The 12,062-nt window shown below is 40.4% G+C and overlaps 1 long non-coding RNA gene across 5 annotated transcripts in view; it reads right to left on the bottom strand.

The window, feature by feature from the left end:
• Nucleotides 1-12,062, bottom strand: part of LOC115010241 (uncharacterized) — a 107,896-nt gene that overhangs the window by 36,195 nt on the left and 59,639 nt on the right. For 3 of the 5 annotated variants that reach the window (XR_003832433.1, XR_003832434.1, XR_003832435.1), the window contains exons 4-5: nucleotides 6,721-6,827; nucleotides 4,018-4,109 (exon numbers count right to left, since the gene is read on the bottom strand). This is a non-coding gene — a long non-coding RNA (uncharacterized LOC115010241). Of the gene's footprint in view, nucleotides 1-4,017; nucleotides 4,110-6,720; nucleotides 6,828-10,334; nucleotides 10,538-12,062 lie in introns of those variants that run through there. The other 2 variants (XR_003832436.1, XR_003832432.1) reach the window with 2 other exon arrangements.

Here is a 12,062-nt window from a genome sequence, read left to right as displayed (position 1 = left end):
AGTGACTGAGAAGATGAGGATTTGACGGCAAGGTGACAAAGAGTTCAAACAAAATGAGGCTTGTAGATTAGCAGCACTCCCCTCAGTGACAGGTGTCATCTCTTGGGGCAGTCTGTCACTCTGCCTGCTGCCACTCTTTATATAATATGAGGAGAGAGAGGAGGAGAGGCAGCATACACTTGCACCTCACAAGGCACGGCCTAGCCTGCCCTACCTGCCAGTAAGCAAGATTAAAGCCTAAGTGGCAGAGGGAGAGCGAGAGGAACAGAAGTCCAAAGCAAATGTTTATTTACCTTGTTAGTGATTTTGCTTTAATGATTTCATCCCAACCAGGAACTTCTCAATCGAAATCAATGTAAAACCATTTAGTCAGGGACATTATAACTTCCTATACGTTATAATAGAGAAACACTAATGTCCAAAATTATTTTTTGACATTGCAGTTTGACGGTAATTCAAATTGCTTTACGTCTTTATGTATGGGTCATATTAATCAATCACTTTCCCATTCCTGGATGTATAAAGCCACTGTAGCGATGTTGGAAATCAGTGGGTGTTGTGTGGCAGTATTAGATTTATACATATTTTTTGGATCAATGTGAGGAAATGCCATCATGGTATTTATTTAGCTGAATTAGCAAAAAATAAAAATACAGTGTATATATTTTCACACACACACAAAGGTAATATTTACTAACAGTAGACATTATCCGCCACCCAGGAGAAACAGAGAGAGTGAGTGAGAGAGAGAGAGAGAGAGAGAGAGAGAGAGAGAGAGAGAGAGAGAGAGAGAGAGAGAGAGAGAGTATTGTTCTTTTGTAAAGAGTCGGGGAGTTTTGCCCAGACCCTTAACAAGTCTGTGATACAGGAAGGTATTAACTAAAGCTCGGAGGGAGCCAGCTCACATCATCCTGGTGACATGCAGGCTGAGACCTGCTGCTCTCTGCCCAGGACTCCAGCCATCTGCTCCACAGATTGCACTGCAACACACACAGCAAGCGCTGCTGCCACCCCTCTGGGTGAGAGAGTCACCAGAGGGTCAGTTACTTCTTCAGGACTTTCTCCCTTATATGTTTTGACTGCTTATGCTGATTAGGGTAACCAAGCAACCCGACTCATAATCTCATAATCTACACCGAGTGGCGAATTGAGGATCTAATGTACGTCTAACAGTCAGCGAGAGAGGCTGCACAAAGAGAGAGAACGAGACAAGAAGAACATAGCAGGAGAAGTATTCTGATGTTTGTTTTTTGACAGATGAGGGATGCCCCCTATTGACTTTGTCAGGGAAGCTAGAAACAGGGGTAGAGAGAGTAAAACCAGAGAGCAGCGGTGATTGCAAATTGTGAAGAAAAATAATCCAAGTGACAGCGTTCTCAGTTACAATCACAATGGTAGGAAAGGGCTCCCTGAGATTATATGGACAAAGAAAAGACCAGGGCTAAAAATTGAGATGGCCAATATACATTAAGGTTTTAAAATATTCATTGCACAGGTTGGAAGGGAGAGAAGGTTATGTGAGTATTTGGCGCCCTCCCGAATGGAAAATTCTCTCTGAATAACAATCAGGTTGTATAGCATCAGACGTATAATGAAAACGAAGATGAGTGGTAGCTGGTTATAGCCACATAGGGCAATTTTCTGTAGCCTGGAAAAAAAAAACTATAAATTTATCGACCCAATAGTTCCAAGTAAAAAAATAAATAAAGCATAAAAAAAATGTTTTATCCCCATATTGAAATAATTTTTCATTCTCTTTAATTCAACAATATTTTTGCTTAAATGAATTTCCTGATTAAGGATTTCACACACTTGCAGCATGACGGCATCTGTGCCCTGCACATTGAAAAACAAGTCATATGCCTCACAGTGCGTCTCTGGTCTGTGAACCAGTGTCCGTTGGGGAAATCGACCACCCTGGGCACTGTTGTGCTGGAGTGAGTAATGAGGCAGGCTTTTCACGATGGCTGATAGAGGCTCCCATTAACAGCCATGCTTCAGGGTATTCTCTGTCTCTGTGTTGTGGAATGGAAATGAGATCTGATAGAACCATGTATAATTTGTTGTCATATCAAAGTGACACTTATTAGCTTTATTTCCTTATCATTGTTACATCTACAGTACCTCTGGGTAAATGTTTCAGTAGATCAGACTGCTGCTAGCATGCTTTTGTTATGTGCCTCTAAGTATAGCAGTAGTCAGTATAAGTTTCATTGATTATAGTTCTGTAACAACTGGTTATAGAGACGTGTGTCTTCTATTGACGTGCTTTCAAATTGGATACAATAAGCGTACTTTACCCCGCAAATAGATTCCCTGAAAGCTTATATCCAACGTGTCTGTTGGCTCTAAAGGAATAGTTTGAGCATTTTCTTCCTTCTGTCGCTGTCATTTTTCTTATTCCTCTGCGTCTCATTTCTTTTCATCGCTAAGGTTGATAATCTTATTAGTAATATCATCCTAGAGTATGCAAAAGGTTTTTGATATATTTTATTCATCACACTGCATTCTCACACAGACACACACACACACACGTTTGCTCTTGCATACAGACACACAAGCAAACACACACATTTTTCCATTAATCTCGCAGCTATCCTGAAGTGGATTATTTCGAATTTATCCAACAGCCCTCTTCATATCTTTGTGACTTTGAATTGGGATATTGCGGGATGGACCGCTATCAGAGCAGAATTATTTTCCCAACTCCAACAGAGGACTGAGCATTGAAGGGCTATATTTTACCATTGCATCTATAGATGTGCAGCATTATAACTCATGAGTGGCACCTCATTTCACACAGCCTAATGGCTTGACACCGAGATCACACTGGGGATCCAGGCAGGGGAGCTTCCCTTCATTTTTTTGGTCTAAGTTTTATGAGATACAAGGATTAGGGTTGATTGAAAGTCACAGTGAGCTGCTGCACAGCACTGCAGTATGACTAGGGTTTTAAACTTTCCTCATTGATGACTTAATTCTATTAATGATACACAGGCAGCCGATGTTATATCACTTTGATGTATGTTTTTTTTTCATTCCTGCAGGCTTAATTTGCTGTGCCAAATAAAAACCTGACAATTCAAAGATAAAGTTCAGATGTGGGTCTTTATTCTTCCCCAAAAGAATCACCCAGACTGCAGCAGCTGTGTGATATTTAACTGATTTAGATAGAGAGAAGCAGACACTGAGGCACAGTGTACTCTTCGGTGAACTTATCTTACCCGCCTGGATGTGACAGACAGCGTGGCCCTCCAGCTTAGTTGTCATACAACGGCGACCAGTCAGAGCTCGTCAGGTTGCATGATTGTATAATTGTGTTGTGACACCTTGAACCCGCCGGTGGGATATAACCATGCTCATTTTCTGATAGCACACCGTGGGCCGTTGGAATCAGAGTTATGATGGGTGTAATTTGTGCCTCTAACGGCGGACTGAAAGGAGCGGGTCATCAGCAGGATAAATACAAATTAAAATTGATGCAGGTCTCATTTCTGCTTGACCAGTTTGTGTTGGGAGGCTGCAGAGAGCTAGGAATGGAGCACTTGCCATTTGGTCTTCCATTTCAATTCAGGGCCTGAAGGCAAAAACTCCAAATAAAATGTACCTGCCCAAAGATTTTCTGCCGCACCACAGGCTTGATAATAAAGCTCGGAAGACGGGAAATACCGCTGCTCACAAACTCGAGTTATCCCTCCATGAAGAAGTTTCTCATATTACGTTTCTAACCTCTAAGTTCATGTCAAAGCGGTGCCGAAAAATAAATAACATTGAGGAAAAAAAAGAAAAGAATAAGAAAGAAGAGCAGGAGGTAGATTTTTTATATTTTTCCAATATCAGTAGGAAGATTGGACACTAAAGGAAAAGCTAGTGATTTGCAAAACAACGTACGAGTGACAGCTTCATTTTTTATTTCTGTATTAGCCGTTTGTTGCTGTCTCTGGGTGCGCATGTGTGCCTGAGTGTGTACCGGTGTGTGTGTGTGTGTGTGTGTGTGTGTGTGTGTGTGTGTCGTACGTCCAGCAAAGCCAAAGAGGCATCCTCCTGAACTCCTGTCACAGCGTCTCTGACTGCGAGTTCAAGAGCTCTTCATTACAGCCTCTGCGCATCTGAGGGAAAGAGAAACAATGCTTAGAGCTCAATGCACATAACCTTTCCATTCAATCAGCAGTTCAAACTGTCTCCCACTACTGCAAATCATTTCGCTTCTAGCTAGTCAAGTGCACCACTGAGTCAAAATGCTTTCTATCAAAAATAAATAAGTATATATATATATATATATACATATATATAAAATGTCTTTCACTGTATTGACCGACAGACCTAAATGTTCATTTCTGAATGACATGTTTATGTGATCATAAGGCACAATTGAAACTCTGATTGAAAATGGTAATATTTTAACCAGCATGCCTATGCATTCCCCATCACTGTCTGTGAAATATGTATATGTATGAAAATAAGTGGTAAAACTAGCCTGACAGTACAACGCAGACGTCAAACAAAGGCTCGTCAGTAATGTTTTATACAAATCCACTGATATAATAATTATACTATCCCCAGTCTTTAGTGGAGGTTGATTGTTCTTGCTGTGAGCTAACACACTTAATTGTAGTATGCAAATGAGAGCAATTACAAAGCTTTTAGGTGAAGAGATGACAGCTGAGGTTGATTTTATTGGAGGCCTCACCCAAACAGTTGTCATGGAAACCACATAGAATAACGCAACTGTCAAACAGATATAATCCCGTGATATGTCCAGAAATTGCCTCCGCTCTACTTTTTGTTCCTAGAAATGATCCATAGGAAAAAAAAAAAAAAAAAGGGAGATTCTTTGATTACTTAACAAATTGTCAATTTGTCTTGTGCAAAGGAAAAGGGGGTTCGTTAGAGAGACATGTTGGAATGGATTTCAAATTTCCAAACCAAAGTCTTCATAAGAATGGAAAATATGCTCGCACACACACCGTCCGAAACGCTTTGAGTTTTTGTTTTGTTTTTGTGACAACAATTAGTCACAGGTATCAAAAAGAAAAATGTTTTGAAGGAAAATAATTTTAATGTACTCCTCTGTCAATACTGTGAAGTCTGTGCATTGAACAAACAGACTTATATATGTATTGATACATGAAAGGTTATAGGGTATTCATGTGTCACAATTTGAACACGAGTTAAGACCATCAACTCTGAATCAAAGAGACCGATACACTCAAACGGAACAGTGTTTATTTAGGTGAGTGCTTATTGTCAGTGGAACCGCCCAGAGTCACCTTTTCAGACGGCTGATCACGTGACGCTCATAATAATGGCGTTGATGATTGTCATTGTCTACAACAAGAACTGCCGTTCCAATTAAAATCATCGTCGCCCCCTTATTTTGTTGTTGCAATGTATCATTTTGTAAAAAATCTACATCCTGTTTTTAAATTATATCATTTTCAGTACAATTTTTTTTTTTTTGGACTCCCATCAGTCCAAAATTAAATGTTCACGCTTCCATCTTTGTTTGTCACAAATTACAGCAAATGACACAATCACTGTCTTTGGCACGCAAAACTAAAAAGTTGCGGTCTAAATTTGGTCAAATTTTCTACAACAATCTATATTACAATTACTCTTGTGCAGGCTTTCATGAATTAAATATGAGTTGTGTCTGAGAATGAGATGTTATAGAGGTAAATGACAAGAGGCAGCCTGTAATTGAGGTGGTGACAACATGGGCCTACTGAACTAATCCCTGACTCGGTCATGTGACGGGCTGTTCACCAATGGCAGGAGTTCTTTTCACCACAAAGCCAGGGCAGCTGGGAAAATTGATTTCTCATCTGAGCTGTATTTGATAGCTTTTGAAATCAAAAATTGAAATTAACTAACCTACGCCCCATCATTACAAAAGAGCAAATTAAACCATGCAGCAGCAGTTCCTCCACGCTCTGGAAGCCTGTGAAGGAGACATTTTTGAAAATGCGAGGTCTCGGCCCGTGACACTCACACTTTCTGCCCAGAATAATATTTAAACCAATAAATAAAATGTGTACTGTGCCTACAACTAAACTAAGGCTATTTTTAAAATGTAATTTACAGCACATTTAACAGCACATTTGCTTGATGTGAGTGAAATAAATTATTTAGTTTATTCAAATAATAGATTTTGCAATGTGGTTTGCTTTGGGCATGAAATCTTGTTTAAATTGTATTTTCTGAAAATATAATAATTTACAATCATTGAGATTTATAATATATAAAAAACGAATATTCAATCAGTATAATATAAATAATCAACAGATAGAGTAAATGTTTTGAGCACAATAACTCAAATGTATAGCTTCAGGCAGCTTCTCCAAAATTACATTGCGAGTCTTGCTAAATAGCTAATTTGTAAGTAAATATATATTTAAAAAATAATAATAATAAAGTTGTATCTAGTTGTACTGGGAAGTTAATCTTTAAAGATGAATTTTCCAGTACAAATTCTACACCCACAATTTGCCAAGAGGCAATTACTATGAGTGACTAATTTACAATTCATTATTAGAACAATGCAAACACCAATTCAACAAGCATTTAGGAGTAAATTCTCTTTGTGAGAGTGAGTGAAAGTGGACAAGACGTGAAGCAAAACAAGGTAGCTAGTTGCATTGACAAATGACATGCCGAAACAGATGTTCCTGCAGGTGGACATGAAGATCAATAGGCAGTGGAGAGCAGCTAGATAGTTACCTGAGCCGCTGGAACTTGTAGCAGATGTTAAACAGACTGATGCCCTGGAAGGCTGATCAATGGACAGGAGGCAGATGGAGGAGAACATGGAGGAGTGGTGGGAGGCGCTGTTAGCAGAGAGAAACATAACATAATGGGAGTCACATTTGATATGTAGATGGGCGCCTGTCCACAACACTAGCGCATCAACACAAAAATAATAGGCTTTAACTTTGGGGAAACTTCAGCAAAAACTCTGCTCCCTTCATCGACTTCTGTGTCGTGGTAATTACTGGTGAATTTACCTCGTCAAAGTCAGGATCCTGTAAAGATGATTTGTCCTATATCATAATTCCAAACAGGTAGATTAGGGCACCGTGATGACCATTATGAGGCGTGAGAAACAAGAGATTCAGCAGTTTTTTCTGGGCTAAAAACTTGCCTAATTAGCAGTGGTAAGAGGTAGTGTCAGGCTGTGATCTAACAGACTATCACCTTTACCTCCCATTAGTGAATTAAATACACACTGAAAATCCCAAAGCATCTCTTGGCCCTCTCTCCCGGGTATAACTAGTGCATTATCAATCTTATTTTACGAGCACATATGACCAAAAAAAAGAGGCTTATTTGCAAAGTAGCAGTTTTTCAGGTATTTTACAAATACAATAACCAAGAAATATAATTTTAAAATATTAATTTGACAGCTTGAGCACTTCACATTAATTACATCTAGTGTATGAGACAATGTTCATCATGCAGTGACACATTATTTTCGCTGAACTTTATATCAGGCAATTCAAATTAGGCTTGCAGTTAGTAGCAACGTCTCTCTCGGCTCTTCCCCCCCCACCCACACACAGTATACCTGCATCAGCAAATACAGAGACCCACGGAAACTGACGCTTACTGTATACACACATAAGCTCGCACACACACGCACAGATCTTCTGACATCCAAGATCCCAGTGGCCTTGCTGTCCGAGAAGCAACTTGAACTAGGCGATAACCTGATAGACTTTATCTTGTCTTCCCTGGGTCTCAGTGAAGCCTGAAGAAGACACTTCAACTGCACAGCATCCCCCCAGAGTCCTAACCTTCCCCTCATCTCTCCTCGCCGCCATCGGTGCCTGAGAGCTGTCAGCGGCCTGTTGCTTATTGATGTTTCTGCATGTTTTATGTCTTTCTGAGATATGACGGCCCTGACACAGTGCTGATTTCAATCAGCTTGCCACATACCGCAGAGAATGACAGCTGGGGAAAGTAAGAAGGACAAAAAAAAAAAAAAAAGGAAAGAATTGGGGGGGGATGTCATTGGCTCAGATCAGCTCTGGCCTCGTCTCTGACCGGGGACTCTCCTCCCTTCTAATGAAAATGTTTCATTCTCATCTCACATCTCATGCCTCCCTTGCTGATGAATTCAATAGAAGAAAAAAGAGAAACGAATAGTGAGGGAAAGAAATTCAGCTTTTGTCAGATTGGGGAGGCAAGAAGAGAGGATGACCCCTGAGCCAAAGGTTTTGACACTGCATCAATCCCTTTAGGGGTGAGGCCTGCTGGACCAGCTCTGGCTGAAGATTACTTCTGCACATCTGAGGGATGGCTGCTCTATCTATTTCACACATTCTATGCAGAGGAGAGCCTTGTATGCTTTGGATCCTGAGCTGCCCAGTAAATTAGGTCTGAGATCATTCCATGGAATGAAGGGAACTATCCAGGGCAATTCAACTCCAAACCATTGACAGAGAGCTTACCGAATCCCTGAAAAAAAAAAAAAGGGAGACACATCCAGTCCCTCTTTCTCTTTATGATACTAACTAGAATGTACCGTGGGTAATCCCAATAAGGCTCTTTACTTGCAAATTCAAGTATATGCACACATGTACCGATAAGACGCTCCCACGCAGCTTTCTCACATACGTGTTATTGACAAGCATATCACATCTATTCAACTCTCTGCGCCTTTGTCCCAATCTGAAGTAATATCTTTCACTTATTAGGAGGTGCGACGCTAAATATGATGTGGCGATAATTGCAAATTGTCATTAACATTTCAGACTACTGGGAGTGTTTGAATCGGTGTCAAAATACCTCGGGGTCATACAGGCTGTGTTTTATATTGATATGTTACCCGGAACAACATATATTTATTTCAAAATATATAATGTCATTTAAATTATTGTATATGTTCACTAACTGCACTTCTTGGTATAGGTATTTAATATTGAGGCTACGTTGTGTTTTTCTTGCCTCTGTTTTCTACAGCGTTATCTCAGACTTTAACTTAATCTAAACTGGACTTTAAAGTAGAACAAAAAATCTCCAAGATCTCGTAGTCTTTTCAAATTTGTGTTTGTCTGAATCTGATAAAGTGAAATTTATTCACTTCTGTTTTCATTGAGAGATATCAAATTAATAGCTCTAGTCGGGGTACTTTACTTTGAGTGCGCAGTCATATTTCACTTTCAGTTTTTTATAGAACACAATTACTGCAGCTATAATGAGATTCAAAACAAAGACTAAATTAGCTGTCATTAAATTATTTCAATTTCCTTACCCTAATAGAAGATTGTGACAGGTGTCATAGTTGCCATTATGTTTGGCTTCGCAACATGTTATAATGGATAATTGATCCATCAAAAAACATCAAGCCAAGGCAATAACTGGCTTGAGCGTACTGAACATGCAGAAAATCGAATTTAACCCCATGTTGACTAAGACACTCCCTTGCTCTGTCGATCAAGCATGTCTCTCCTTGACAGCTCTGTTCGCATGTTGTTAAATAATCTAAAGGGAAAAAAGAAACATGAAAGAAAAAGCAGTCTCAGAGGAACTGTCACAGAGAAAGGAGAATGCCATGGGGGGCGAGGAATGCCTTCAGTCGCACAGCTTTTCACATTTTAATTTCAGTCTGCGGGACTGACTCATGGTAGCGCCTGAGTGAGTGGGTCCTGGGAGTCAGGTCTCGCGCTGACCCCTGAGCATAGACAAGCCCAGAGAGATGTCAGCTGAGAGCTCCTGAGGATCACCAGGCTGCCAAGCGCTTTGAAAGCTGCTGCCAATTCAGCCTAAGTTTCAGCTGAATGGTCGCCACAGAGAAGGGGAGCGACAGCAATAAAAACAGGTTGCAAAAGGAAGAGAATTTGCTTTCAAAATGTATTTGGCCTTTGACCTTGCATCCAACCCTGTGGCCTCTGTCTTTGAAGCTGAGCATATTTTTTGAGAGACATTGAAAGAGGGGAGGGTTTTGGGGTGGACTTGGGGCCTGTCAGTATAAATATATTAATAATCTGACAGCTTCATCTGCTTTTGAGGGCTAGACTTGACAGCTTCACAATGGCCTGCGCTGTAGTCCTTCTCGTACATGTCTAGCTTTCCTGTCTGAACAACACAGAGAGTTTATTAAGACATCACACTCCTGTGAAGTATTGATTTTACACCAGTCTCTGTCACTTTCTGTATTAGCCCAAGCAGGAGCTCCAAAATAAACTATGACAGCTGCATGTAACCTGCTGAATATGTTTGAGAGAACTGCTCAGTTCAGGTAAATGTGCTTTTTATTTTGTCGTACATCTTTAATCTAATATCGCCTGACCAAGTTCCGTGATCAAACATAAATAAAAAAAACTGAAAAACGCTTTGATTTATTTATTTATTGTAAAAAGAGACAATTCAATTTTTTTTGACAGCGACAAATAAAAAGGAGAAACACATTAGAGAGGAGATTGTTGCAATTAAGTTTCTGCAGCTCAGGAAAAGGAGCGAACGCTATCTTGAACAAAGGAGGGGGATGTGCATCTGCCTGTGGAAACGCGCCCCGCCTCTCAGACAGTGCGTCTGTCTGTGGAGAGACAGAGGGAGAGAGGGGTCAGAGGGAGCACAGGTAATTGAGGTGTCCCCTCCCTCCCTTTTTTCCAGGGCTTCTCACCCCATCCTTTCACCCCCCCCACCCTATCCACACAGCGGGCACAATTACGCTCCCCATCACCCCACCAGCTGGCCCCCGTGATCCCACACTTCTTACTAAACGCGACTCCATCGGCCCTTTCCCTCTTAACCTCTCAGCACCCGCTCCGGGGGAATGGTAAGTCTGCACACAAAACTGGGGAAAAAGAACTCAGGCACTTCTGCTACTTTTAACACCTTGCAGAAACAGAAGAAGAAGAAAAAATAGAGAAGTTGAGTTAAATACGGACTGTACATTGAGAATTAATCTGGCTTTATGACAGGTGTACTGAGGCATCTCTGAGCAGGAACCCACAGACATACAGCAGCTCTGTAAAGTGATTTAACTGCATGAGTAACTCTATTGAATTTAAATGCCAATAGGAAGCCGTGGATTAGTTAGAGAGTAAAATATTGTCATACTTGTTAAGAAGACACTGCTAATGTTGTGATAATTAATTTTACACTTTAAATTAAAAAGAAATCTAACACATTTAGGTAGATTTGAAGAATAAATTCTACCTTCAATAAGGAATAGCCTGTCCAACATCCAGTATGCTAATAATTCAAATCAAGCTGTAATAGCTATCAACATGTATGCTAATTGAGTGGCTTGAAATAGATTTCAACACCCGAGTGTCAGTCTGATCGTATTTCTCGAACACGCTCCGAGTGTCTCCTGATAGACAGTGTTTTCACTCCATCCCTTCGCATTAATGAGTGGGAAGGCTCTCCTGTGCGTTATTACCTGAAATAATACCATATGGTAAAATGTAAACAACATCTGCATATTCATGTCATAACTTCATCTGTTTAATTAGTTCCAGCAAAGCAGTTTACCCTCTGAGGCCCTCCCTGTCAGAGCAGTGATGGTAGAGCCGTGCCCTGCTGTCAGTCCTGACAGTCCTGCATTGTTCAGTTGATGCTCCTGCCCTGTCTGTATAATGCCAGGTGCATCTTTACAGGCCATGGTTCAGGTGAAGTGACTTAGGAAGCTTCTTTCACATTGATGCCAAACCTGACATATCTCTCTCTTTAGCGAGGAGACTTACCAATTACTTGAGGATATTCTATTATATGTAAACAAACTTTCACCAACTCTGACATGTAAGCGTCAGTATGTGTGGGGAAATGCATCCGCTTTTTCACTCTGCACCACCGTCAGTGAGAATGCGATACGCACGGTTGAGTTCACTCACTTGTGTAAAATAATAGCCGGATAGTGTTTGATTTTTCTATTTAAATGCTGGCCAAGATTGTACTAATTCAACGGACTCTTGCCATGAAATATAATTTATACAGACATACGCTTCATGAATAGGTTGTCTTTGATAGTAACACTGCTTCACAATATTTTTATGTGTCTCATTTGGCAGCCACTATTTCTGTATGTTATGAAAACAATGCTAGCAGTGCCATAA

This window comes from Cottoperca gobio, chromosome 6 (genome assembly GCF_900634415.1).
Source record: "Cottoperca gobio chromosome 6, fCotGob3.1, whole genome shotgun sequence".
Classification (NCBI taxonomy): domain Eukaryota; kingdom Metazoa; phylum Chordata; class Actinopteri; order Perciformes; family Bovichtidae; genus Cottoperca; species Cottoperca gobio.
The sequence above is the reverse complement of the archived record's forward strand: the minus strand, read 5'-3'. Positions and strand labels throughout refer to the sequence as shown.